This window comes from Cebus imitator, unplaced genomic scaffold, assembly GCF_001604975.1.
Source record: "Cebus imitator isolate Cc_AM_T3 unplaced genomic scaffold, Cebus_imitator-1.0 Scaffold151, whole genome shotgun sequence".
Lineage (NCBI taxonomy): Eukaryota > Metazoa > Chordata > Mammalia > Primates > Cebidae > Cebus > Cebus imitator.
This window is the reverse complement of record NW_016107466.1, coordinates 363,912-391,088: the sequence shown is the minus strand read 5'-3', so window position 1 is coordinate 391,088 and position 27,177 is coordinate 363,912. Positions and strand designations below refer to the sequence as shown.

At 41.8% G+C, this 27,177-nt stretch overlaps 1 protein-coding gene across 6 annotated transcripts in view; it reads right to left on the bottom strand.

Moving 5' to 3' along the window:
- Window positions 1-27,177, bottom strand: part of CDH11 (cadherin 11) — a 163,973-nt gene that overhangs the window by 79,577 nt on the left and 57,219 nt on the right. For 4 of the 6 annotated variants that reach the window (XM_017543287.2, XM_037743749.1, XM_037743748.1 and 1 more), the window contains one exon: window positions 22,469-22,593. The exons of 1 other annotated variant lie outside the window; for it this stretch is intronic. The gene's annotated coding sequence lies outside the window, so the exon portion shown is untranslated. Of the gene's footprint in view, window positions 1-19,200; window positions 19,268-22,468; window positions 22,594-27,177 lie in introns of all 6 variants that reach the window. One more of the 6 variants, XM_017543289.2, reaches the window with a different exon arrangement.

Below are 27,177 nucleotides of genomic sequence, written 5' to 3'. Positions count from 1 at the left end.
CAAACACATTTAAAGAAGAATAGTCTCTTTCAAATAATTACAAATTAAAAACGGCTCTGAGATTGAACTTTGAGCAAACAGATGAGAGAGGAAAAATATATATATATTTTTCTGCCGGGAATAATAAAGATGTTGATACAAAGATGTGATTTCTTCCCCCCAGTGAGGTCATTCTGTAACAAGAAAAGCATGATGAGGAGGAAAAATTCAGATTACAGAAGAATAGTGGCAATTCTTTCATTTATAACTTGCTAAAGAATGTTGAACTGGTTCCTTAGCAAGCATGGAGAACTGAAAGTTTTTCATGAGAGAACACTGGACGTGGTTTATGCTGGCAAAATGAAGAGCGTTAGAGTAAACTGCTTGTCCTTACTCTATTGTGCAGCTTTGGTTATCTGAAGCAGATTTTCTTTTATTACCTTTCCAATGCCCTACACAACAAAAACCTACAGCATTTTTTAGAGAGAACCTGGCCTCAATGGAAACTCACCTGGCATTGAGGTCAAGCTTGTGGCATCTCAAATTGCCTATGTCATGTGTCCCCTTGATAAAATTATCTAAATATGTCTCATTTCTTTTGAGTCACATCTCATGTTAAACCACCTCTGGCCGTGCTAAGATGGGATAGATTTCTAGAAATAGTCATCACAAATTTTCAAAAGGCACTTTGTGCTAAAGTAGAAAATCTTTTATCCTAATCATAACACCTGAGGAATGGATACTGGTCTGGGATTCAGGCAACCTGGATAATGTCACAGACTATATCACATCTATGAAATCAAGCATCCTATATCATAACAGACAAGTAATTAACTTGTGTGGGAACTAGGGGAGCCAGATTTAGCAAACTGAATTACAAGACCTCCAGTTAAATTTAGACTCAAGTAAACAGCAATAGTTTTTAGTATAAGTATATCCCATGCCATTTGGAAGACATACTTATATTAAAGCAATTATTTGCTGTTTACCTGAAATTCAAATTTAACTCAAAGTCCTATGTTTTGTCTGGCGACTCTACGTGAAATGCATCTGCCAAAATAATGAACTGGATAAGGTAAGTCAATCTTTAAGTACCATGTTATCTTTGTTTGAAATACTACAATCATTTTCTTTTTAATTATCTTCCTGTGAACTCAGAGTGCTCATGTTTAGTCCTCACAAAAGCCACGTTGTTGGGCAGAAGAGATCACACTTGGGGAACTGTGGAGAGTTTGAGAATTTATGTATTTATTTATTTTTAGACAGAATCTTCCTCTGTCTTCAAGGCTGGAGTGGAGTGGGGCCATCTTGGCTCACAGCAACCTCTGCCTCCCAGGTTCAAGTGATTCTCCTGTCTCAGCTTCATGAGTAGCTGGGACTACAGGAGCATGCCATTGAGCTTGGATAATTTTTGTATTTTTGGCAGCTTCTCCATGTTGCACAGGCTGGTCTCAAATACATGAGCTCAGAAGATCCACCCAATTCAGCTTCCCAAAGTGCTGGAATTAGAGGCCTGAGCCACTATGCCTGGCTAGTTTGAGAACTTTTAACATCAATGTAACTGAGATCAGCAAAACCCAAGGAAGGATCTTTTATTCCCCCGGGAGAAGGTAGAACACGCCCTTTAATATTGACAGGTGACCTACAATGTAAAAGGCCTAAGGATGAAAAGATTATCTATGGCGCTAATTGATTGAGGAATTAGGAATAATGTTCTCTTTCATCCTCTGAGTTGATACCAGTTCTCAGAAAACAACTAATACCCAAGTCCTGGAGTCAGGATAATTTATATTAGGGGCATGCACCACACTGGATTAATGGGTAACTTTCAAGGTCTTTTCAGAATGCAACACTCATATATAATTGTTCACGTGTACCAAAAAATAAAAGAAATGCATTCACCAAACACACCTTGAGCATGGCCAGGAACCTGGTGTTGTATTACACAAAGGCAATAGCAAACAAATGCTGTTATGGTCCTCAGGTCACTGATGGCCTAATGGTGGTGTTGGCTTGGTGGGAGGTAGCCCAGAAAATAGATGGACATAAATAAATTGTGAAAAGTTCTTCGATGGGGGATTTGGGGAGCTGAGAGAATTCAGGAGAATCACATAAACCAGGGTATGAGGCAGTTGGTCAGGGAAGACTTAGTGGATAAGCCAGTAGGTATGAATTTAGTCTCGTTGTACATACATAAGTCGAATGTTCACGGCGAGTAACAGCAATCCAGGCAGAGGGAACAGCAGGAGCAAATATTTAAGACAGGAAATAAGATCCTATATTCAGGTAATCCCAGGACTTTGGGACTGTGAAAACACAGGGCTTGCTCAGGAAAGAGGAAAGGGATGATGCAGAAAATGTAGGCAGGAGGTGGATCACATACACACATGGATACTAAAGAAATGATAACCATAATTATAATAACTTTTATTCTTTGGCCACTGCAAGTGAAGAAAATGCTGAGATTCATGACTGTGCTGAAGCATGCAAACGTGGAAAGTCAGTAGCGAGTCAATTAACCATGAAAAAATAGCCAAATGTCCATCATTTTAGTGTCTGTCCCTTGGTCAAAATAAATGAATGTCTGCTTTAATTATTCAGTTTCCATCTGGATGTGTCAAGCCCTTAGAATATGGAAGGAGCAGAGTGTCTAAGACTCAGGTTTACAAGGACGTGTGATGGCTGTGGGAGAAGGAAAAATAACTGTCACATCATTGAGAGTGAATCAATGGGTGGGGGGAGGGAAGCGATGAAATAAAGGCAAAGGAAAATATTACACTGCAAACCTGCAATGTTAGACAAGTTAGAAGCATGAATGATACTGAATCTTTACAGTCTTGTGAGGTACAGATGATTCCTAAACTGACAGACAAAAGAATTGAGTGGAGTGGTTCACGCCCGTAATTCCAGCAATTTGGGAGACCAAGACAGGCAGATTGATTGAGCACAGGAGTTCCAGATCAGCCTGGGTAACATGGAGAAACTCTGTTTCTACAAAAAAAAAGAAAACATAGCCAGGCATGAGGCTGCATGTCTGTAGTCCCAGCTACAGGAGACTGGGGTGAGGCTCACTTGCGCCCAGGAGGCAAAGGTTGCACAGAGCCTAGATGACAGGATAAGGATAAAAAAACAGAGAGAGAGAGAGACAGAGGGCCCGAGTTCTGGCATCAGACAAAATGGATAACCTAAATCTGACCCCAGCCATAAGAAATAAACCCAAATACACGTGCCAAGAATTCTCTAAATCTGCAGCAAAAAGTCAAAGAAAAATGACTCCTGATATAAAAGAGATAGTGCCTTTGCAAAAAAGGAATTAATCTCATTCTGATTTCCCCTGATTTGTACTGTATGTACCAAATCACAGCCCTTTTTGTGAAATTAAGAGCATTAGTTATCTCCCCATTCAGTTGCAGTGGCATTATACTTGCATACAGACATTGCTAGATGAGATGAGAAATATCAAGTTTTTACAAAATCATTCATCAAGAGGTGAGACCTAATCCTGATTAGCATTTCAATAAGAAGCCCAGGACAAAATAGAGAATAAGCAGAGGATCACAGCAGCAATTAGGCATCTTCTAGACAGTGACGCTTTTCCTCAGACCAATCAAGTTTGAGCAAATGAGAAAATTTTTCTTTCTCTCTTTTTGCCCCCTGCTGTGAAATGAACTGCCTTAAATAACTGATGAGGTAACAGCAAGTCTGTTAAAGGAAACGTTTGCCCATTAAGTAAAGCTTAATTAAACAGAGCGCAGGCTAATTGTTCTTCCATCTAGCAGGTGATACACCCTGGTTAACATCATCCTGCTTGAAGGGCTTTGTCTAGAAGGCCTGTGATGGCATCTCACCAGTGAACTAGGAAACACACACACACACACACAAACACACATTTTGAGAAATCGTAAGACAGTTTGCAAATGAAGCTGTGCACATGCAAATAAAGTTAATCAAATATTAATACTCATCTCCTGGTTATTCTTTAGATTTATTCAGAATGATGAAGCTAAATTCATTTTCCCCAGTAGGTAGAGCCATTTGAAATTAATGATAAAAGTTTAGCACCAATGGCTGGGCACAGTGGCAAATGCCTCTAATTCCAGAACTTTGGAAGGCCAAGGTGGGTGAATCATGAGGTCAGGACATCGAGGCCATCCTGGTCAACATGGTGAAACCCTGTCTCTACTACAAATACAAAAATTAGCTGGGTGTGGTGGCGCACGCCTGTAGTCCCAGCTACTTGGGAAGCTGAGGCAGGAGAATCGCTTGAACCAAGGAGGCAGAGTTTGCGGTAAACCGAGGTCACGCCACTGCACTCCGGCCTGGCAGACAAGAGTGAGATTCCATCTCAATAAATAAATTCTTGTAATTAAATTAAAAAATTAAAGTTTGTCACCAGTACTGTGAGAGTCTATGGACTTGAAATTCTCCAAGAGTGCGTCATTAGTCCATGAAGATGGGGATCATAGATGTTTTGCTCATTTTCTTATCTCCAGGGGGCAGCATGGAATGAAGCACTTAGGCAATATTCAATGAATACTTAATGTGAGAAAGACACTTACACTTGGATACATTCAAGGAAAGGGGTAAATCCTACAAATGTGTTCATGGGCAGCATTATGGAATAGTATTATGGGTTGAATTGTGTCTCCCAAAAAGATGTTGAAGCCCTAACCCCTAGTTTCAGCAAATCTGACATTATTTGGAATTAGGGTCTGTGTAGATGGCCAAGTTAAGATGCAGTCATTAGGATGGGCCCGAAGTTGATGTTGCTGATGTCTTTACAAAAAAAGGAAATGTAGACACAAGGAGGAGGCCAAGGAATGCCTGAGTTACCAGAAACTAGGAGGAAGGCATGAAACAGATTGTCCCTCAGAACACTCAAAAAGAACCAGCTCTGCCAACACCTTGATTTTGAACTTGTAGCCTCCGGAACTGTGAGACAATAAATGTCTGCTGTTTAAGCCATCAATTTGTGTAACTTTGTTTCATGGCAACCCCTGAAAACTAATACAGATAGAGCAAACTAAGCTAGAATGAAGAACAGCCCATTACCAGGATGCCAGTGACTCCTATCAACCTGGCCGCAGGCCATTTGTACCCTGATGGGTAATGCTGGAGCCATGAGCACCAGGTTCACAGCTGACCTCTGCACTTCCTAATCCTGTGGTCCTATTGCAAAATTGTGGGTAATAGTAGAATATATTTCTCCTTAGGTTGTTGGAAGGATTCAATCAGAAAATTCTTGTGAAGTGCCGAACACTTTGTATAGCATGTAGTAAATGCTCAATAAATACTATTAGCATTAACGTCCCAGAATTAGAGCCACAGAACAGACCCTAAAACTTAATGTCACTGGGGTCACTTTTACATTCCTCTTGCTAGTCACAATAGCAGGGTGAAAATAGCTGTATCTGGACTGCCCAAATGGTATTGGCTGGTAATATAGGGTCCCTGGGGTCCAGATAGGCCCCTCAGCAACTGAGGGTCATGACCAGGAATTCAGGCATTCACAGTGGCTTTCACAAATGGCCTTCTGCTCCATTCCATCTCTTCATTTCCTCATGTTCCCCTTGATCCTCGAATTATCAAGAGGAGGCTTGAAATCTGCAAAGACCTAGTTATGCTGGAACTGATCCAAGAGGCCTGGAGGCCAGCAGGGCTTATGAGGTGCTGTGAGGCAGGGCTGGGGAGCTGCACTGGCAGTGACCTTGCAAGGCTGCTGGGAACCCAGTGAGAGGAGGAACCCTGACTTGTTTCAGTGAGAGGCTCAAGACAAAAGAGGCAACACCTGTCAATCAGGGCATCCAGGATGCTACACTGAGGTGGCTTTCTAGTCTCTTGCATTAGGGAGTGTGCCCAGGGCTTAGTAATCATTATCTTATTTACCCTTCACAGCAACTCAGTCAGGTAGGTATTACTACCTTTATTTTACAAATGAGCAAAGTGAGGTTCAAAATACCTTTGGCTATTCAGCTCAAAATAAGTTGCAAAGCGCATGAGCAGCTGATATTCAAGACCGGTGGAAACACAGCCTGTTACAGCCAACAACTGTGCCCAGCTGCTTGCTGGCACCCACAGCAGTGCCCCTGCTAGAAAGTCACTCTTAATGGGCGCTTGCTAATATTTAAATCAAATTGAAGACTGCATTATCAAATCCATCTGCTGAAAGTTTATAGCAACATACTTAAAAAGGCATAAATGCTTTTTGAATGCCAGGAGTGTGGGTTCTTAATTTTCCACATTGTTTATGGAATACCTGGAGTAGAGCAATCACACTAATAATTCATACTTTATAGCGCTTTATAATTTACAAAGGGCTTTCATGAACATTAGCTCATTTTACACATCAGCCAACAAAGGTAAGGGTTATTATTATCCTCGTTTTATTGATGGAGAATGAGAGCATAAGTCATACCTAGTCTTTAGTATTCAGAGATTTGACTGAAGATGAAGGCTGCTATCTGAGAGTTGGGCTGAGGCTGGAAAATCCTGCCTCAAGAAAGAAAATCTGTTCTATCAGGAAAAATATAGTTTTCACGTGCGAGAGGATAGGTCCAAAATCAGCCCCAATTTGGCTTTCTGTCTGCTCAAGTCTTCTTGTCCAGGTGGTCACAGCTCACTAATAGCAGCTGATGAGGATAGTGGCTTATAATTAGTAGGGGCTTATTTCATGCTGAACACTTTGCTAAGCATTCTACATACCTTCTTTTGTTAATTTGCACATAGCCCTGTGGGTTTTTACTTATATTATTCCCATCTTATAGGTGATGAAATTGAAGCTCCAAGAGGCTAAATAGCGCACTCAAGGTCATACGACTGCTGTGATGATCTTAGAGGTTTCATTTTAAGAATTTGACTTAGGTGGACTGCATAATTAGTGTAGCCTCTTTAACTACCTTCGTTTTTATTTCCTGCTTTCCCCCAGTGCCTCTTGACTTTTCCTATGGCTTGCACCAGGTAAGAAATATGACTTGTGGCTGATTCAAAGGCTTGGTTTTATTCTGCACAGGACTCCAGAGGCAATGGATCTGGCACTGTACCTGCTTATATTAATAGCAAAGTGCCTGCCATGTTCCTCTTCCACAGAGACTGTGGTTTGCAATTAAAGAGATTGACTTTGGGCAGAGCCCAGGCATTGAAATATCTTCATGGAGACAGCTTGGAAGTCACAAAAGAAATGCAGACCCAACTACCCCATTAGGGTCATAAATCACTGCTCACCACAACCCACGTAAAGTGGTATGTTCTTCTCCCATTCTGCAGCCATCCTGTCTGCAGGATATCATTTTGGAAGCTGCACACGTTCTCCGAAGACAGACCTTTTGCCATTTCTAAAATGATTCAAAATGCATACATCCCAAAATAATTCCAGAGATATTATTAGCCAAAGAAGTGGTATCTTAGGTAATTACAGTCCAGCTCCCAGTGGGACATACACTTTGAAGGCAAGAAATCATTTGGATGCTTAGGTCCAAGTCTGTTTGTAAACATCTACCACTTGACTCTCTGCCTGAAATAACTCAGAAAAGATGAAATTTTGAGATGAGAAGACAAACGGCAGAAAAAAGATGGCAGGTTAGACAGAGACGTTTCATGCAAGAATTTTGGATGAAAAAGGAAACGTTGAAACTAAATGTATACCCTAGCCTGGGGTTTCTGTCATTCAGTAAGAGAGAGTTCAAGGGGACAGACCACATCACATCACTACAGCCTGCTCTGCGTAACATCACATGAGAGAGAAAACCCAATAGTTCAGGCAGAGGAAGAGCCCCCTGAGAGATCTAAGAAGCTCATCTTGGATTTGAAGTTTCAGTTCAATTTCCTTCTTCTGGTGCTACTTACCAGCTGAGTGGCATCAAGAAAACCATTCAGTCTTTCACCTCTGTTTTTGCATTGAAAAATCAAGACAAAATTCCCACCACTCCCACTCCCCTATTGCAGAGGGCAGAGTGTCAGGAAAACGGCCCTTCAGCACATGTTGTAAAATTCTAACTGTGACCTAGACTCTATCAGTCACTGTGAACCTCTGTCTACACAGCCTCAAGTTTGGAAACACCTGAATATTTAGAAATGTGTAGACTTGCATCTTGCCATCCCCATCACCTTCACTCCTGTTTAGGGGGCCTTCCTATGTAATAGTCATTGATTTAAGTATGTCAGAAGTAAAACATTCCTCAATCAACACAAAATCCTTCTGGTGTAGACATTGATTATTGGATGATTGCAATAACCACTTTCCGCTCTCCCGTAGCAACACTGCTAGAGCATCCCCCATCAAAGACATCTGCTTCTGAACTGTTTGCTTGGCTCTTGAGACCATCCACATCCCAGCAGCAGGGACTCAGGCTGTTCCACTTCCCTGGGGAGACAGGAGTGCCCAGAGACCTAACGGAAGAAACCCAAGAGGAGCCTGGGGCTGGGGAGGGATCTGGAAGTCACCAACTACTTGTGACAAAGAAGCAAAGAGAAATACAGAGCAGTCACTTGCCCAACAAGACATAGAAAAAAGATGAGGAGCCAGGTATCCCCACTCCTGAGTCAGGCTGCATCCAAGCCCTCTAATGAGGGGAAAAAGCAAACACGCTCCAAAACTGGCAGGGATGTATTTCAGGAAGTATTCATTCTTCTTCTTCTTTTTTTAAATAAAAAAAGCATTGTTCTTTTAATTCCTTTAATGCTAACAAAACTCCAGAGAAATGAGGAAAGAAGACATCCACTGCTGGAGAAAGACTTCCGTTTCCTAAGTCCCAGTTCCTTTTTACTCTAAGAAGATCTAATTTTATCTAGGCTTTCCGAATGCAGCCACATAGTGGGGACTGCAGAGATTGGGGCTCTGGCAGAGGGATCACAAACAGAGCTATTGTTTTGATCTCACTGCTTAGGTTAATGCATTGTGACTCCTCCATGGGCTGTTTCCCAGGACGCTGCTATCCCACTGTCTGCTAGGGAAGAAAACGTCTTGTGAAAATAAATTAAATGCAGCAGTATTTACAAATCCTGAGTCGGATTTCCATCCTGTCCAACAGGATGAGAATTTGGCCCATTATTTACACTAGTAAGCTGAGAATGACATCAAAACCTCTCTCATTATCTCCGCAGAGGAGATAATGATTTAAGTGGCTTTAATCTAAACGTGCGGACTTAACAATAGAAATGTGTATCTACTCTTTCCACAAAGGAGAAAAGAAACAGCACTTACTTCTATATTGAACAAACAGGACATCTAATTCTAAGCCTTGCTTCTAAACATCTGTGGATCCTACATCTCTTATCATTTCACTCGGAAATTCCTCTTGCCTTGGGGAAATAGGATGCATATCAAAGTCCAGGTAGAGAAAGAGCCCAAAATAGAGATGAAGGCACAAAGAGAACGCCTTGGACACTTGGGAAACAAATACAGCATTCTTTATGCAGCCGCAAAAGCAGACTTGGTCTCCTTTTGCTCCATTCCTTGTCTCCTATGGCACACCTGCTCTGATCCTCTCTCGCAGAGATGCTCTAAGAACAGGTGAGAGAAAAGAAGTGAGGACACTCTCCAAACTTTAAAGTACTCTGCAGAGACATATCACTATCATTGGTGCCACTCGTGTTCTTAGAACATCTTAGGATCTGTCTTTTTCTGGGTACCAGCAGAATAGGGTGGGAAGCATCTGGATGTGATAGAAAGTCCACCCAGCCCAATTGTTTCCCAGCTCTGTGGCTTCACAGGCAAGGAATGAACTGATTTGACTCTGGTTTTCTCCTCTGTAGAATGGGCAAGTGCCTCCTTCCTTATCATATGAAGCAAGTCCTCAATCAATGTTAGTCTGCCTCATCGATGTGTATATTCTAATGAATTACAGTTTTCTCTACCCGTAATAAAAGTTACTGTAATTTAGCAGCATTGAGTTTGTAGAGTACTTTAAAATAACGGCTTACTAATATATAATTCATGTATCATAAAGACCATGCTTTTTATTGACATATAATATGCCACATATTTATTGGCCACATATGATATTTTGTTGCATGCATAGAAAGTGTAATGAACCTTTTAAAGTGTACATTGTTTGTTGGTGTGTTGTAAAGTTGCACGTTTCAGAACATTTTCATCACTCCCCAAAAGCAACCTCACAGCCATCAGCAGCTACTATTTTTAGAACATATTTTACTAATCAACATCCTGCTATTCTTCAAGGTCTAAGAACTCCTCTCTAAAGTCCACAACTAATTTTCTCCTAAACTTGCACTCAGCGCCAAAGTGCTGGACAATTGCCTAACACTTTGGAGCTCCTAGATTGACACCTGACAACTCCCTGGCCTGGTCTTCCCAAATAGATAGTATGTTCTTGGAAAGCAATAACGATGTTTTCTGTATTTTCTTTCTCCTCCAGCACCTCAGCTCAGGGCTGAACACAGAAGTAGGTACATACATGGATACCGTCTGGTCAGCCAGTCACCACCTCTTCCAAAGACCAGTACATTTGTCATCTGTCTGCTACTCTGAATTCTGATGCCTCCACAAGCTGTGAAGAATAATCATGAAACATGATTATTCTCCCCATAGTATGTGCCATTAATTTTTCATCTTAATGAACTGTCCAGTCTAGTTTAGCAACAGGAACAGTGATAAAAGCACCATAAAAAATGGCTTATGCCTTGATATTGTCAGAAACCTTTTCCCTACAACACCCCGCACATAATTGAAATAAAATATCTCAATGGCTACAAACACCATTTGTCAAGAATAAAGTGGAGTAAGTGCTATTTCAAAAATTCATACTAACAGGCTTCATAAACATGGATTATTGGAATGTTCTTCTGATTGATACCTACTCAAGCATTTTAAGTGTGTGGCTTTTATTCTCTGCGTTTGCTTGAGTGAAACCACTTTCGGTACCAAGCTACATGTCAGCCCCAATTTTCCAGGGTATTACAGATGCACGGTCTTTCCTGCTGGGAGACGGGTCAGGCAAGTCAGAGCAGGTCCAAAAGGCCCGTGTTAATGCACGGGCAGGGAAACCATTATGCAGCTGTTGGCGTCCCCAGAGTGGAGTGCTCCAGGAACTGATGCCCCTCAAATCTGAGTGATGGTCCAGGAGGAACTTGGAGAGAGAGATATCCGAAGATTCTGCTCATCCCAGCAGTGTGGAGGAGCCCAGTCTCCAGGCTTCTGTCCTGAACATATCAACCATCGTATTTCTGTCAACTTATAAGGGAAACACTAAATAATTGGTTATCGGTGTAGTTATGCTGGTTTAGTCATTCATCAAGAAATATTTAGAGTACTCTAGTATGGATTGTGCTGCCCTTGACATTCAGGACATAGTGGTGGACATGGCTGAACAAGTCTTTAAGCTTCAGGGGGCTTAGAATCTCATGGGGGAAAACAGACAATATAAAAATCAACCATGAAATGAAATAGACATGATATTTGCTAATTGTGATTGCTGCTGTGAAGGATTAGACAGAATGAGGAAATGTCAAGTGACTGCAGGGTGGACAGAGGATATGGCTTTAGAGGTTGTGAAGTCAGGAAAGACCTCTCAAGAGGGGGCATTTAAGCTGAATCCTAAAGGATGAGAAAAAGTCATATGTGAGGAGACTTCCAAGACTGAGAGAACAGGAAATGCAAAGCCCCTGGGGTTAGAAGAAGCTGAATCTGTTCAAGGGGCAGCAATTGTCCAGTGCAGCTGAGCAGATGGGCAGAGACTAGTAGGGAATGACTGCGTCAAGGAGAGCATTGGCAGCAGAATTTAGGTCTGCATTTATTTCAGTTAGGACGCCAATAAATTGTTTAAAATAAGGACTGTGGACAATTGCAAGAAAACCCCCACTTCACTCCTCTATTGGGTGTTATTCCATCCTGCTACAAATTAAATCTGGACGTGTTTCCCCTCCATCTAATATTTTTCATTCAACTGCTGATCCTTACAGTGATTCCCACCGGCTTTCTCATCTGCTCCTGAATTCTCCCTCTCCAAATCTATTTTGGACAGACATTCCAGCCCCTGTTCTCCTGTCTTTTCCAAGTTCCTTGTACCCCCAACTTCACTCTGGGTCCTCCTCTAATATGGTGGAAAAGGCCCTTTGGACACTGCTGCTGATTTCCTAGAAGCAGTGTTTACTGTGCACAACAATCAGCAGGGCTCAGGTGATGAGAGGCTTTTCTTGCTGCTCCTTCTAAATGCTGGGGTGACAAGAATGTTCTGAAAGTTGCATAATTTTAGTGCAGAAACAGATTAATACCTGCCTTCAGAGTAGAAGTAATTTAAGTTCCTTGATTCCAGAGGTCCTTTTCTGTCTGGTTCACCACAGTATCTTAGTACCTAGCACAGTGCTTAGCATCCCATGAATAAGCATTCAGTGAAAACAATGGAGGAACAAATGAATCTTGTGTATTCATGAACAGACACAGGAAGGCTTGTTGCAAAATATTTAATAGAGATTATCTGGGATGTTGACTCTGAGCTGGGGATGTTTACTTGGGGTACCCTTTGGAATAACACCTGGAGAAGAAAAGGGAGGGGAAGCAGAAGCAGACATGAAGAGATGTGTGATGCAGCCCAGCAACAGCCTCAGACCACCTTGCATGGTCATCTGGGATATTTCCTTCAAAATAATCTCAAGAAAGCTGATACGGCCAGACCTTTACTGATCAGCCCTCCAATGGGAGCTGCCCTGGGAAAGAGCACGACTTTAGCTGAGGTGAACGCTGCAAGTGAGGTCATCTGCCAAGAGCCTTCCCAGTAGCTGATACCACCAGACCTTCAGTGAACTGGGAATCTGGGTGGTGCATGGCAGTGTTCAGTGCAGAAGCAATTCTACACATGTTGAGATTTCCTTTTTCTTACAGGTCTTGATGCTTCCAAAAAAGTTAAAGGGAATGAAGCGATCTCTGCCTTAATTTAGGTTGCTCATCGTGTGGTTTGATGGAACATTGGCAATGGTCTGGTGGGGAGGGAAGGAGTAGAATCCTGGCTCTGTCATGTATTACGTGTGACTCTGGGCAGGGGACAACTCTGTTTTCTAGGCTCTGCTTAACCTCTTTGGGCCTCATTTTATTCTTTAATGGAACAGGGTAGCTAATGTTCATCTCAAGGGATCGAAGTGGATGATGCATAAGGAAGCTCTGTGCAGTTTAAAGGGCAATGAAGAAAGAGGAAGGGGAGGATCTTGTCCCTTTTGAAAATAGATGAGGAGCATTAGCCTAACAGGGAGTGTGTGCCAAAGCTCTCTGCAGTGGAAGGCAGGTGGATGAAGACCATGCTCTCATTCCTGTGAAAGCCTGTTCACCACACACTTTAATAGATGGCATGCCATCACACAGCCAAACTCTATTCTCAAGGATCTTACAAATTTGAAGATAAGTAATTGGCAATGCGGTAACCCAGGAACATCAATGTGATTTCTCCATTAGGAACAGTAGGCACAGTGCCCACAATACTTTTAAAGAATGCACAGCAACGTTTTAATTTCTTTTAAAATCAGAAGGAAAAATTACCTTTTAGGGTAGAACACTGTACTCATCTTTAAACCAGAATTGTCACAAAATGTAATTTTTAAATTTATTTATGGAAAAAGAGGCTCATGAAGATACACGTACCCAGGACCCGTGGAAGTGACAGACACTGAGGAATCAAGGTACTTTCTATACAGAAGGAAGAAATGACAAACTATCTCACAGGGTCTAGGAGCCCCTGCTGGAGGAGAAGATGCTTCTCTGCACACTCGGACAAATGGGGGCGGAGAAGAAATATGTGTGCAAGGGAATCGAGGTGTGAAACCTCACGATGCATTCAGGGACTATAGCAGTACAATATGGACAGAATTAAATGGGACGAGGGAAAGGGACGCTTCCGGGAGTGGAGCCTGGATCAAGTCTGTCTTAGAAGCCAGGCAAAGGACTTAGCAGTTTATCCTGAGAGGGACTGCAAGCTTCTGAAGCTTGGGTTTTAGACTGAAGCAACTTGATACAATTTGGATTTAGAGAAATAATGCTGCGGCTCAGTGGAGAAGGATTGGGGAAGAGAGAATGGAGCTGGACATGCTCCCATGAGCCTGAGCTCTAGCCACCCTGGTGGGGGCTTGTGTGGGCACTGGTCTATCCCACACTGCGTGGGGGCTGGCACGGGAGGGATGTGTGCTCCTGCTGAAACCACTGGCAAACACTTTTACTTTTGTTGCCTAAAGAATGATGTAAATGGTTCAGGGGCAATGAATCACCATCCTCCTAGGTCCATCTTTCAAGTAAAAATTCTGAAAACCGGTTAAGAGTGTTAAGAGGTCCAAAATAGTGTGTTATAGACAGACATATGATACGTCAGGAAACTTGCTAGACATTCATTTAAAGAGGTATCTTCTCACGAGCCCTTGCAAGAATGTGACCAAATTTTTTAAAACTTATTTTCTTCAAATGTATAAATATACACACACACACATATATATATACTTTTATACTTTACATATATATGTGTGTGTGTGTGTGTGTGTATATATATATGAACTGTTGCTATGTATATATGAACTGTTGCTATGGCAGCCTAACAGCCTTTTGGAATGGTGCTTAGATTGTAAAAGTTAGAGCCCCTAGAAAACGTAAACTCACTAGCCCTGCCACAAGTGTTCTAAATCTTCCAAATGGTGGCATCTGCCAGATGTCTAGCTACAGTTGTCTAGATCCTCAGCAGACACAATTAACTGGTGGCAGATTTTAGTATGGCTAGTTCCTTTTACTTCCTTGCTTTTTCAAATTCGCTTTAGCTCTGAGTCTCCCGCTAGACACAGGATAATTTGGCTTAGTAGCCAGGAAAGGAAGTGGTGATTCTGTGGCTCAAGAATCACATAAGACCAGAGAATACAGGCAGGGGTCAGTAAATATGTGTTTAATGTATGAATGAATTAATGAATGGCCAAGAAATAATTCCTTGGAGATTCTACTCCACTGCTCTCAGGTTCAATTGCTTTCTTTGGCTGAGACTGTCTGTTATCTGTCACCCTGTAGATCCTAGGGACCCAGTCTGCAAGGAGCATGCACATGTCTTGGCCCAGAGCATAAAAGAGTTCCAAGAAGACTTTCAGGATTTATTTGAGTGAGTGAAAGAATGAATGAATGAATGAATGATTACAAGAAAACAATCCATTTAGGCCCAGGGCATATGACTACAAAACCATAAAACACCGCCTTCTTCCTGCTTGTCATCCTGTTCAAAGTCCCTTTCACTTTGAGGACAAACTACCCCTTGCCATGAAATGCAGGGAGGAAACACACAGGTAACCTGAGCAGTGCTCAGATGCTTTGATCTTTAAAAGAAGAGTATCCTATACCAGCCTTTGAGAGGCCATGTTGACTCTGACAAACTGAACATGAGAGATAATGCTGTCTAAATGGCTGGTTGTCGGAAATGAAGTGATTAGATTTCAACAGGATTGCCTGTTACCACCCTGGACTACAGGGCCGGGAAGGCAAGTGCAGAGAGCACGCTCACCTGCCCAAGAAGCTCTTGCTGAGCACTTGAGAAGGCAGAGAAAATCCTTTCCTGAAGATCAAGTGGCCCAAAGAGGGGCACCTCCAGCCATCTATATCCTGGGGATGGATCCCCATCCTGGGGATGGATTTGCTGCATATGGGCATCTCAGGGAAACTGACAATGAGAAGAACCTATTATCCATTTTGAGAACATCTTGGGTTATCTCACTAAATCAGTGCTGGGGAGATGAACTGCACTCCAGTCTCCAGGTAACTGACATCCAAACTGTATCTTGATTAGGGATTAAATTCATAAAATCATTGCATAGAACATAAAAAATGATTATTTAAAATTCAGTGTCTCCAGATGAAGTATTCATAGGAATTTATTGTGCTATTTTGGCAACTTTTCTGTAGGTTCGAATAGTTTNAAAAAAAAAAACATTTTAAATCAAATGAGTGCAAGCAAAACAAACAAGGGAGAAAACATAATACTTTTTTTCTTTTTAAAATCAAGGTGGCTGGGCACATTGGCTCAGCCTTGTAATTCCAGCACTTTGGGAGGCTGTGGCCGACAGGACCTCGAGACCAGCCTGGCTAATGTAGCAAAACCCCATCTCTACTAAAAATACAGAACAATTAGCCAGCTGGGGTGGCGCACGTCTGTAATCCCAGTTACTCTGGAGGCTGAGGCATGAAAATCGCTTGAACCTAGGAGACAGAAGTTGAAGTGAGCCAAGACTGCACCATTGCACTCCAACCTGGGTGACAAAGTAAGACTCTGTCTCAAAACAATAAAATAAATCAAGGTGTAAAACAGTGTTTATAGATGGGTGTAATCTGTGTATATGAATGTGGAGGAAGTGGCTATATGGATGTGTATTTTTTTAACTGCCCAGAAACTGTCTGGGAGTCACACAGAAAACTGACAATAGTGTCTTCCAGGGGAGGAAATCGAAGGCCTAGAGTATAGGAATTGAAGAAGACTTAATTCTCTCCAGACTCTTTTTCACCATCTTTATCTATTTTAGCCATTTTAAATATTTAAACATATCTATTTAAGGATATATAAAAATAAAAGCAAATATTTCATGGAACATCCCACCTAGTAATGACACATACTGACTTAACTTCTATATCATTCCCTTTGCCTGGAAAAACCTTCCTGGTCTTCTCCTGATAAATTCTTACTCATGATCAAGTCTAAACCCAGAGGTCACCTCCTCACTGAATCTCCCCGTGATTTCCCCGGGCAGAGTCAGCCCCTCTGTGTTCTCACGGATCCACGGAACTGTCTAAAAGGAACTCCGTACCATGGTTATTTGTTTGCCAACCTGGATCCACCACAAGAAGAGGGGTTCTTTGGAAGCAGCAGTACGGTTTCATTGCTGTACTGATACAACACTGCCTTACTAAGTTACTTCATGCATTGATTTATTATTGTATCCCCAGTACCTAGTCCAAGGCCTAACATACGGATGTTCTCAAGGTGGTTGATGAGTGAACACAGGCAGAGTCTTTTCCCTCTAGTCATTGTTGCCCCTCACTCACTGGATACATTCAGCCATATCCTGCTGCATTAGCCAGAACCAGCTATGCCTCCTTTAAAACTCAAGTGGAGAGGAGAATGTGAAGAAACGGGAATGTGTATACACTGTTAGTATGAATGCAAATTAGTACAACCTCCATGGAAAACAGTGTAAAGATTTCTCAAAGAACTGAAAATAAAGCTACTTTTCAGCCCAGCAATCCCACTACTAAGTATCTATCTAATGGAAAAGAAATCATTATATCAAAAAGGCACCTGCACTCATGTGTCTGTTACAACACTATTCACAATAGTAAAGTCATGGAATCAATCTCAGGGCTCATCAAAAAATTACAGGATAAAGAAAATGTGGTATATGTGTGTATGTATATATGTGTGTGTATATATACATATATATGTGTGTGGATATACACACATATATACATTCTATACACACATATATATGTAGAATATATATATATGTACACATACACACACACACACACACACACACACACTACATTATTTTTATGGCAGCATAGTACATTATGAAATGCTACACAGCCACATACTATATAGCCACAAAGAATACTACACAGCCATAAAAAAAGAATGAAATCCTATCTTTCGCAGCAACATAGATGAAGCTGGAGGCTAATATCCTAAGTGAAAAATCTCATAAACACAAAATCAAACACTGCATATCCTCGCTTATGAGTTGGGGGAGGGTTGAAAAATTACCTATTGGGTACAACGTTCAATAGTTTTGTGATGCGTATACCAGAAGCCTAAACTTCACCATTATGCAGTATACTCACAGAACAAACAAGTACATGTACCTCCTGAATCTATTATTAAAAAAAAAACCAAAAACCAACCAACCAAAAAACCTCAAATAGAGATTTGGGACATGGCCATACCAAAATGACTGTAATAATAATTGCCCTTCAACTCCCTTCCATCCCAGCTTGGTTAAGACTGGAAGCCAAGGTGCAAAAGAGTTGGACAAGACCTTGATCAACAGGAGGCACTACAGTGCTGTGCTTAGGAGTGGAGACCCTGTCTCTACCCATTGCTCATGGTGGGCTTTCTTCAGCAAGTTCTTTAACCTCTCTAAACCTCAGTATCTTTGTCTACGAAAGAATCATGACCCCTGCACATAGCAGCCAAAGTCTTGGTAACGTCAAACAAGATAATAAATGTAAAGCACGTAGCACAGTGTCTGGTACAACAGCATGCTCAGAAAATATCAACGTCACTGACCTCTCTGCCCAACACCAGCTAAATAAAGCAAGATCAAAGAGGCACAACGTTGGTTGAAGTTTTTCCTTTAGTAATGATTTTGCGCAGGGGTTGGATGTTCAGTTTGCCTATCACATAAGAGCTTCATGTTGATTGTGGTGATGACAGTCACATTGTACACACTGAAGAGGTGCAATGTGTAGGCAACAAGTGAACTGAGCGTCTGTTTATGATTCTGATGATACCAGATACAGAAAGATAACTGGCCTTCTCCACAGTGGCCTACATCCCGAAATAGGAAATATGCATTCACAGACAGACCCAGCAGCACAGGGGGTTAGGAAGCAGGCTGCCAACACTTCAAGCTGTCAGGGACAATGCAGAGCCTGGTGGGTTCTGCAGCACAGGTGAGCTGCTCCCAAAGCAGCTTTCTTGGATTGACTCCTATGCAAATGAAAGATAATTGGGTGACCTGTGACCAGCAATTCCTGCTGGTTATTACTCAGCAGGATGCCAATGTGTGTACACTTCTCTTGAGCAAAGGGCAAATCCCTTCCACTTCTCCAAGATGTTCATTTCTAGGCCCCTGTGACCTATTGAAAACTCAGAAAGGTCACAGGGCTCAGAAGCCTTATTCTGTACTTGCCCTGATAGTTCCTCCTCTACTGAGGGAGGGTACCTAAGTTAGGTGTGCTAGAAATGGAAGCTCAAGCTCCAGTGGATTTCACTGTAAGTTAACCAGAGCACCGATCCTGTGAGCCCGTGCCAAATTTGTTTAAAGTCTCTCTCGGTCTTTCCTTCCCACTTGGATTTTGACTGCTATATGCAATTACCTGACCGTAAACTCCTTGAGGAAAGGGAAAATGCCCTTTCATCTCTGCCTGCCTTTGTGGCAGCTCATAGGTGCTTGTTCTAGAAAGCCTGGCATCTTGAACTGCTTGGGAATCAAGAATCTGAGTCTTGGCTAAAGTGACCGGTTAGTTTTGTTCTTCAAAATTCTTACAGTGTGATCAAGAACACCTGCTTTCCCCAACCAGGCACAGAATTCTTTTCCATCAAAGAAGCTTATCCTAAAAAAAAAATCAAAGGATTGTTCCATCTGCATTCCTGCTGTTTTTTGTTTTGTTTTGTTTTTTAAAGATTTCATGCCACCAGCATTGAAGTAATTTACCTTCCTCTCCTTGCAATAAAAGCTTTACAGAACTCTTCAAAATAGACTGTTCTTAATTCCCAGGTTAAAAAAAAAATCTAACAGATTTCTTAGACATGAAATTAAATTCAAGTACTTTCTATTTAACATCTGACTCTGATTCATTGATACCTCATTCTAATTGTCCCTATTATCTAGAAAAATAGGAAGTGTCACTTGCACGTCTTACTGATGAATTCAAAAGGCCGATGAAATGAAGAGCCCCACTTGGCTCAGCAGAAATGAAGTGATCATCATTCACAGACATAACCACAGGAGGGATACACTTCCTCTGCTGAGCCAGGCTTCAGAGCAAATGAGTGCAAAATAAGCAAATGCAAGAGGAGTCAGTCATACAATTTCCAAATCGTTCTGAAGCGTTCGTAGGGGAGTGCAATTTTGCTTCTAGGATAAGTGTTTTCATTCATTGGCGTATTCCCTCAACAAATATTGACAAGCGCATAAGAGGTAGGGACTCCCCAAGTTGAAATTTTCTCCCAAAACAGACCCACATTAACACATAGTGTAAAATACCTGAGAAATTATCGAAATTTATAGTTCCCAGTCACAGGGGATTACCATCTATTTAACAACAGCTTGTGTCATGTGAAGGAGAAGCCCCTGGCCTTACGTGGAGATAATGGTGTTTGCCCATAATATGGGAGATTCATTCAGGAGAAAGGCAGACGGGGAGAGTGGTAAAAGACACAAGCACTGACTAAAGTCAGACCTCCCATATATGCAGATTTCAAGGATAAAACTTACAGTACTATGGCCACAGACAAGTTACTTATCTTCTCTGATATGCTTTGACTCTGTGCCCCCACCCAAATCTCATCTCAAGTTGTAATTTCCATGTGTCGAAAGAGGAACCTATAATTCCCCACATGTCAAAGGAAGAACCTGTACTCCCCAAATGTGTAGGGAGGAAGGGGATTGGATCATGAAGGCATTTTCCCCTATGCAGTTCTTGTGATACTGAGTGAGTTCTCGCAAGACCTGATAGTTTTATAAGGGGCTCTCCTCCCTTCACACGTACTTCTCTTCTCTCTTCTGCCACCTTGTGAAGAAGATGCCTGTTTCTCCTTCCACCATGATTGTAAGTTTTCCAAGGCCTCCCCAACCATGCAGAACTATGAGTCAATTAAACCTCTTTCATTTATACATTACCAGTTTCAGGGAAGTTATTGATAGCAGTGTGAAAACAGACTAACACATTGTCCAAGATTGAGTTTTCTCATTTATAAAATGTTGGATATTAATAATACCTACGACATAAGGCTTTTGCAAGGATTAAGGGGAGTGATACATTTAACGTCCTTAGTTACCTGACTTACAATAAACATGCAAATCCTGTTAGCTGCTGTTATTTCATCACTTTTCTCTGTGTAGTCACCTTAGTCCATCTTCCTCACATTTAATTAAAAATATACTGAGGGTCCCTATTCATTTGCTTAATAAGTACTTACTAAGTGCATACTTTGGCCCAGATACAGTACTTAAAACTGGGAGCACAATGGTCCCAAATAAGTCCTGTCCTCAAAAATCTCTAGGTCTAGCTGGGAAGACAGACCACTAAACAGACAATTACAGTCCAATGTAGAAATCACAGTAAGTGGGGTAATCCCTGGCTGCTAAAGTATGGTCTAGGTAATCTTAGGCTATTATAAAAACTCCTTAGAGATAGTGAAGTCCAAGCTAAGATATAAAATTCCTTAAGAGTCCTTATGAGGTGAGAGAGATTATGAGGCTTTGGGGAAAAAATGGCTGTGCCCTATGAGGAGATCCTAGAGTGGATATATATAATACAGGCAGGGTGGATAGGGAATAGCAGCTGAGAGATAAATCTGGACAGCAGAACAGTACCCCTTTCTCATTAAAGGATGCTAGAAGCTTGTTAAGAAAAGCTTATATCTATCATTTAAAGGGAATGAATGGGAAAGAAACATAATGTATAGATTTAAGGGCATTGTTCGGGATGTATATATGGTGGATCACGTTGGAGCTGATGAGCTAGAAATAACCTTGGAGGCAAAAAGACCTATTAGGTAACAATTTCAGTAATATTGTAGAAAGAAGGCTGGACTTGCATTTGAATGGTGGCAGTAGGGATAGAGATAAGCAAAACTATTTCAGAGATAGGCAGAGAATAGAATGAATATGAATCAAGAGGATTTAACTGCTATTGGAGATGAGGGGTTGAGAGGCTTAAAGTAGCCGGCCCATGTTTCTATTCTGAGTGAATTTTGATACTACTACAGAAATGTGGGACCCAGGAAAAACCTGGATTTGACATATGTAATTAAGGCATCCACTGGACATCCACATGGAGATGAGCCATAGACTCTTGGATAAGGAGGTCTAGATTCCCCAAGAGTGGAAAGTCACACTGGTAGAATTAATTCTTAAATTTCTATCTGGATATTTAGATGTGTCCTATGAAAATTGCTCCAGTTACCACTCAGCAGATGGAGAAGGTACATGGATTAATAGAATCCTAAAATATAAGAACTGTTAGAAATCCTAGGTCCAGCCACCCTGGTGGCCCAGTAAATGGAGCATTAATCTCATAGCATAGACAGTGAATAGCAGAGTTGGGTCTGGGGGTTGAAATCAGGCCTTCTGGCTCATGATGAAGGGCCCTGTCATTTGAAGTCTAAAAGGTTCAGCCTCCTAGCAATCTCATTTCCTTGTGGGATATAAGCTACCTTGCTCTCATTTTAAGACTTTATTTTCAAAAGGAAAGGGGAAAAAAAGCAACATGGCAATCATCTTAGTTGGCTTCTTCAGCCAAATCCTTGCTAAAGAATTATAGTCCCTTTGGTTCCATCTTTCTCCTCCAGATCTTACTATTACTAGCACATAATAAATGCTCAATAAAGAGAATCCGATAACATCAACCCTGAACAATCACATTCCTCAATACCGAAAAAGGTTGGCCTTTCTCTCCCTCTCAGATTCTACTTTTGCCTTTAGTGAGGGTCCAAATCAAGCCACATTTGAGAGATGGACCAATGGCATAATTTCCATCTTGATATGCATAGTAACATGTGAATTGTTCAGTAATGTTAGTCCATCTTACCATCTTCACCCATTGGATACTTGCTGCCAATTTCTGTAACACACTCCACCCATCTGATTGGTCACTCAACAAATGACAACTGGAAGGAATGTCACAGGGCCACTGAGCCGAAAACACAGTGATTTCTGCAAAAAGTGAAAGGATCATTAGTAACCTAGTGGTGGCGTGAATTGAACAAGTGATACACTATTAAACATAGTTGCATACAACGGATTTTTCTCTTAGAAGATGACAATCCAGGTGTGCAAAGAGAGATAAACAAATTACTAAAATTATGTGAAAAGTGAGAAAAATTTGTCATGGATTTACAAGTACCACTGGATAGTTTGATTAACCATATGTGCATTTAGTACTTTGATAACAATGTTAACAGCAATCCTACACACAACGTCTTATAACATGCTGTATAATTCACATACGTTTGCTCTTGCACTAAGAACAAGCTGATGGCGGAAGGTATGAAGACTTGGCGCCCATTTCTGATAGAACCTATGTTCCAATGTCCAAAGCAATGTCTTCCTTCCTAAAGTGAGAGCACTGTTCTGGTGTTGACAGATTCTCACGAACAATCGGCTCCAGGATGAAGAGTAGCAGTAGCGGTGGTGGTGATAGGAGATGCAGTCCCCACTCCGGCAGACCGGAGTACTGGGCTGACAGGGTTGCAACTCTTTTCGAGATTGAATTTCCCCCCACCCACACCACTACATTCTGGACTTTCTGTGTGGGGGCTGTGTTCTGCCTGGATTCTGGTCTGATTCATCTTCCTATCTTCCAAAATGTCTAACACATTTCCTAGCCCAGAGCATCTGTTCAATGCATATTTGTTGAGTGAATAAAGAAAAGAATATGGAGTGTCTCAACAGCTGTCATCTTTAAAAACTGAGGCACTGAACCAAGAAAGGTACCAGCTGGTATAGCTTCCCTAACACAACAGCATAAAGGAGTTCTTGAATGTCCTTCATCTCTAGGCTTCTACCTTCTAGGATCAACTCAGCCTGTGTTAGGGGCTTAAACAGCTTATTTCTTCGACTTGACTTCATTTCTTTCCAAACCTCTTTTCTTGTCTGAATTTGCTTCCGTCTAATATTCTACACACAGCCTTCTCCAAAACAAAAAACAGGCCAACCAAAGCCCTTTTTAGTGAAGGACTGTGGATGGACCTTAGATCTGCTAAAATTTGTTCAGAGAGCCTGGTTTTGGTGACTGTAGCGTGATGAACAATAAAGCTGTCCTCTTGTGTGCTATTTCTCCAAAAATTACTCAGGAAAGAGTAACACTGAAGTTATTCCCATAGGCACAGGGAGTCATGGGGGAAATGCCACATGCAGCAGTTCACACAATGCATACCAGATGAGGAAGGACCCTGCTTGTCAACCACGTTACATGCTGCAGCCACTCTCCAAAAAGACCAATAACCCAGATCCTCCAATAGGTATGCTCTTGTGCAGTCTCCTTATATGGAAATATGAGCTGGCTCTGCATAACAATGAAATAGCAGAAGTGATACTATATGAACCACAGGAGAGGGATCTCCACCCTGGCGAGTCCAAAAGGTGGATCATGAAACCAAAGAAAATTATTCTTGAGACTTAAGATTCAGCAGTATTTGCCTTTTTATGTAAACTTGCTTGGAACCCATTACTACTTTCGTTTTTCCAATATCTCCCTTTCAGAAAGGGATTGCCTATCCTCCATCTGCCCTACCATTCTATTTTGGAAGCACATAATTTATCTGATTTCACAGGTTCACGGCTGCAGACAAATGTTGCCCCAGGATGAGTACTTTGAGTCTCACCCCTACTGATTTTGTCTAAGGATGAATAGTACCCTGAGTCTCACCCATACTTATTTAGATGAGAATTTGGACTTTAGACCTCAGGGTTTATGCTGAAACAAGTCAAGATTTTAGAGGCTGCTGGTATAGAGTGAATGTATTTTGCATGCAAGGACATGGATTTTGCAGGATTAGGAGTGAAATGTTATGGACTGAATGTTTTTGTTCTCCAAAATTCACATGTTAAAGCACTAACCCACAATGTGATGGTATTCAGAGGTGGGGCCTTTGGGAGGTAATTAGATTTAGATGAGTTCATGAGGGCAGTCATGAGGGGTTGGGCTCCCTCAAGAAAAGGCAAAGAAAGCAGAGTTCTCTGTTTGTTTCTGCCATGTGAAGACACAGTGAGAGGAGTCTTGTCTGCAAACCATGAAGAAGACCCTCACCAGGAACTGAATCTACTGGTCTCCAGGACTTTGGGAAATAAAGGTCTGTGCTTTAAACCACCCAATCTGTGATATTTTGTTATAGCAGCATAAGCTGACTAATACAGGAACCCTGTAACCTATCTCGTGCTCTTTGAAAGCTTGTTCTAGGAGAAGTTGGCTGCCATGTCAAAATTTCAAATACTCGATATTACCATGTTGTGAGAAAGCTCCAGCCAGCCAGGTAGAGAAGCCGCATGGATGGAGAAAGAGGTATCAATTCATCTCCAGCTCTTTCAGCCTTCCAAGCTGAGGTGCCAGACAGGTGACTAAAAATGTCATCTTGGACACCTAATCCGTTCAAAGCTTCATATAACTCCAGCCATCTGACTACATGGCAGGAAAGAATAAATAAGAATACCTAAATGAATTTGCTCAACCCACAGAACTATAATAGATAGTAATAAATAGTTGTTATAAGCCATTAAATGTTAGTATGGCAAGTTACTCAGCAACAGAAAGATAACTGGAATGTTATAAACAGGGGTGGAAAAGATATTTGCAATGTGTCTCACCAATGAATTACCTTTAAACACATAAAACCATCCTGAGTATTATGAACGCCATCTCACTCTACAACACAAAAAGGTAAGACTCTTGCTGAAACTGTACAGCCAATAATGCCCAGGGTAGGGCTGAAATCTAGCAGTGCTGACTTCATAATCCATATACCTTCTGTTTTCCTTCTCTAGTCTTCTGTTAATAATGCAGCTATTGCTGGGTGCGGTGGCTCACGCTTGTAATCCCAGCACTTTGGGAGGCCGAGGCGGGCAGATCATGAGGTCAGGAGATCGAGACCATCCTGGCCATAGTGAAACACTGTCTCTACTAAAATACAAAAAAGTAGCTGGGTGTGGTGGCGCGTGCCTATAGTCCCAGCTACTCAGGAGGCTGAGGAGGGGAATCGCTTGAATCCAGGACATGGAGGCTGCAGTGAGCCGAGATCATGCCACTGCCCTCCAGCCTGGAAAAATAGCAAGACTCCATCTCAAAATAAATAAATAAATAAATAAATAAATAATAATAATAATGCAGTTATTACTGTGCCCAGCATGTTTAAAAAGGTTTACTTCTCAAATCTATAAAAAATGGATTAAACTCCCCACTTTGTCTTGTATTCTTTACGTCCCTGAAAAAATGTTTCCTGTAGAAATCCTTTCACCAAAAGCCTGTGCAGTCAATCAAAAAAGCTTTGGAAAAAAAGCAAAAATAGTTGGAGAATTGTCTATGAATTCTAATCACTACAGACATTTGAGAAAGAGGGACTGTGGATTCTGTGAAAAATTTTGGTATACAATTATATCATGTCTCTTACAAAAGAAAAAAAAACGAATGTACAAAATCCAAGTTGTTCTTTATGCTTCCAGCATAGTTGATGGAGGTAAGACGGTAAGACGGCTGTGTGGGCTATGGCAGCTCATCTGTTTCTGCATTCTCTGCATTGGTCTTCATGGCTGGAATGTTCATTTTCCTTCATCTTCCCCACAGCTCATGACTCCCCCAGACTTGGAATCCTGTGTCCCCTTCTGAGCCAGGAAACTACACTCCAGCCTTGCTGCACCCACTTTCTACTTACTCTTGGGACTCCTCTGTCATCTCCCCAGCTCTGCACACCATCACTGGCTGTCTACAAGTACAGTGCCATTGTTGTCTATCAGCCCTTCCATTATTGCGCTTGGCTGCCCACAGCACTAAGCCTCTTAGGGGCTCAGAACACTACATGCCATATACTATTTCAGAGAGACTGAGAAATCAGGAAAAGAACACTGTGAAGCCAGAGTGTATAAAGCGGGATAAAGGATATACTCGGCAAGCATACCAAAATCAAGGAGGAGTCAGAGGAGGATACACCTGTGATGGTGGCACCTCCCTTTTGCTGAGCTTTGATTGTGTGGAAGGCTCGGTACCTGCAGAGCCATGTCCTTCCTTTTGCCGCTTTTTCTTTCTTAGGTTCTCCATTACAATGGAAAGAGTTGCCATTGAAAGGGGCAGCATAGCCTGAGGAGATGGTGACAGCTCCATTTTATAGATGGAGAAACTGAGGCTGAACGGCAAATGCCCAAGTGCATAAAGCAAGGAAGTAGCGTAACTGGGTTGGATCACTAAATCCAGCCCTTTTTCCCCAGGTTTAAGAACCCACAGGGAGACCCACTTCCCAGGGCAAACCATGCCTATTCCTGTGGTGTGCGACTACAAATGATTTCTTCTTTTTGCAAAAATGCAATGGGAGGGCCAGCTGCAGTGGCTCATGCCTGTAATCCCAGCAATTTGGGAGGCTGAGGCAGGAGGATCACATGAGCTCAGGAGCTCAAGACTACCCTGGAAAATATGGCAACACATAAAAAATTAGCTGGGGATGGTGGCAGGTGCCTGTAATCCCAGCTACTTGAGGAGCTGACACTTAAGGATCGTTTGCGCCTGGGGGGTTGAGACTGCAGTGAGCCAAGAAC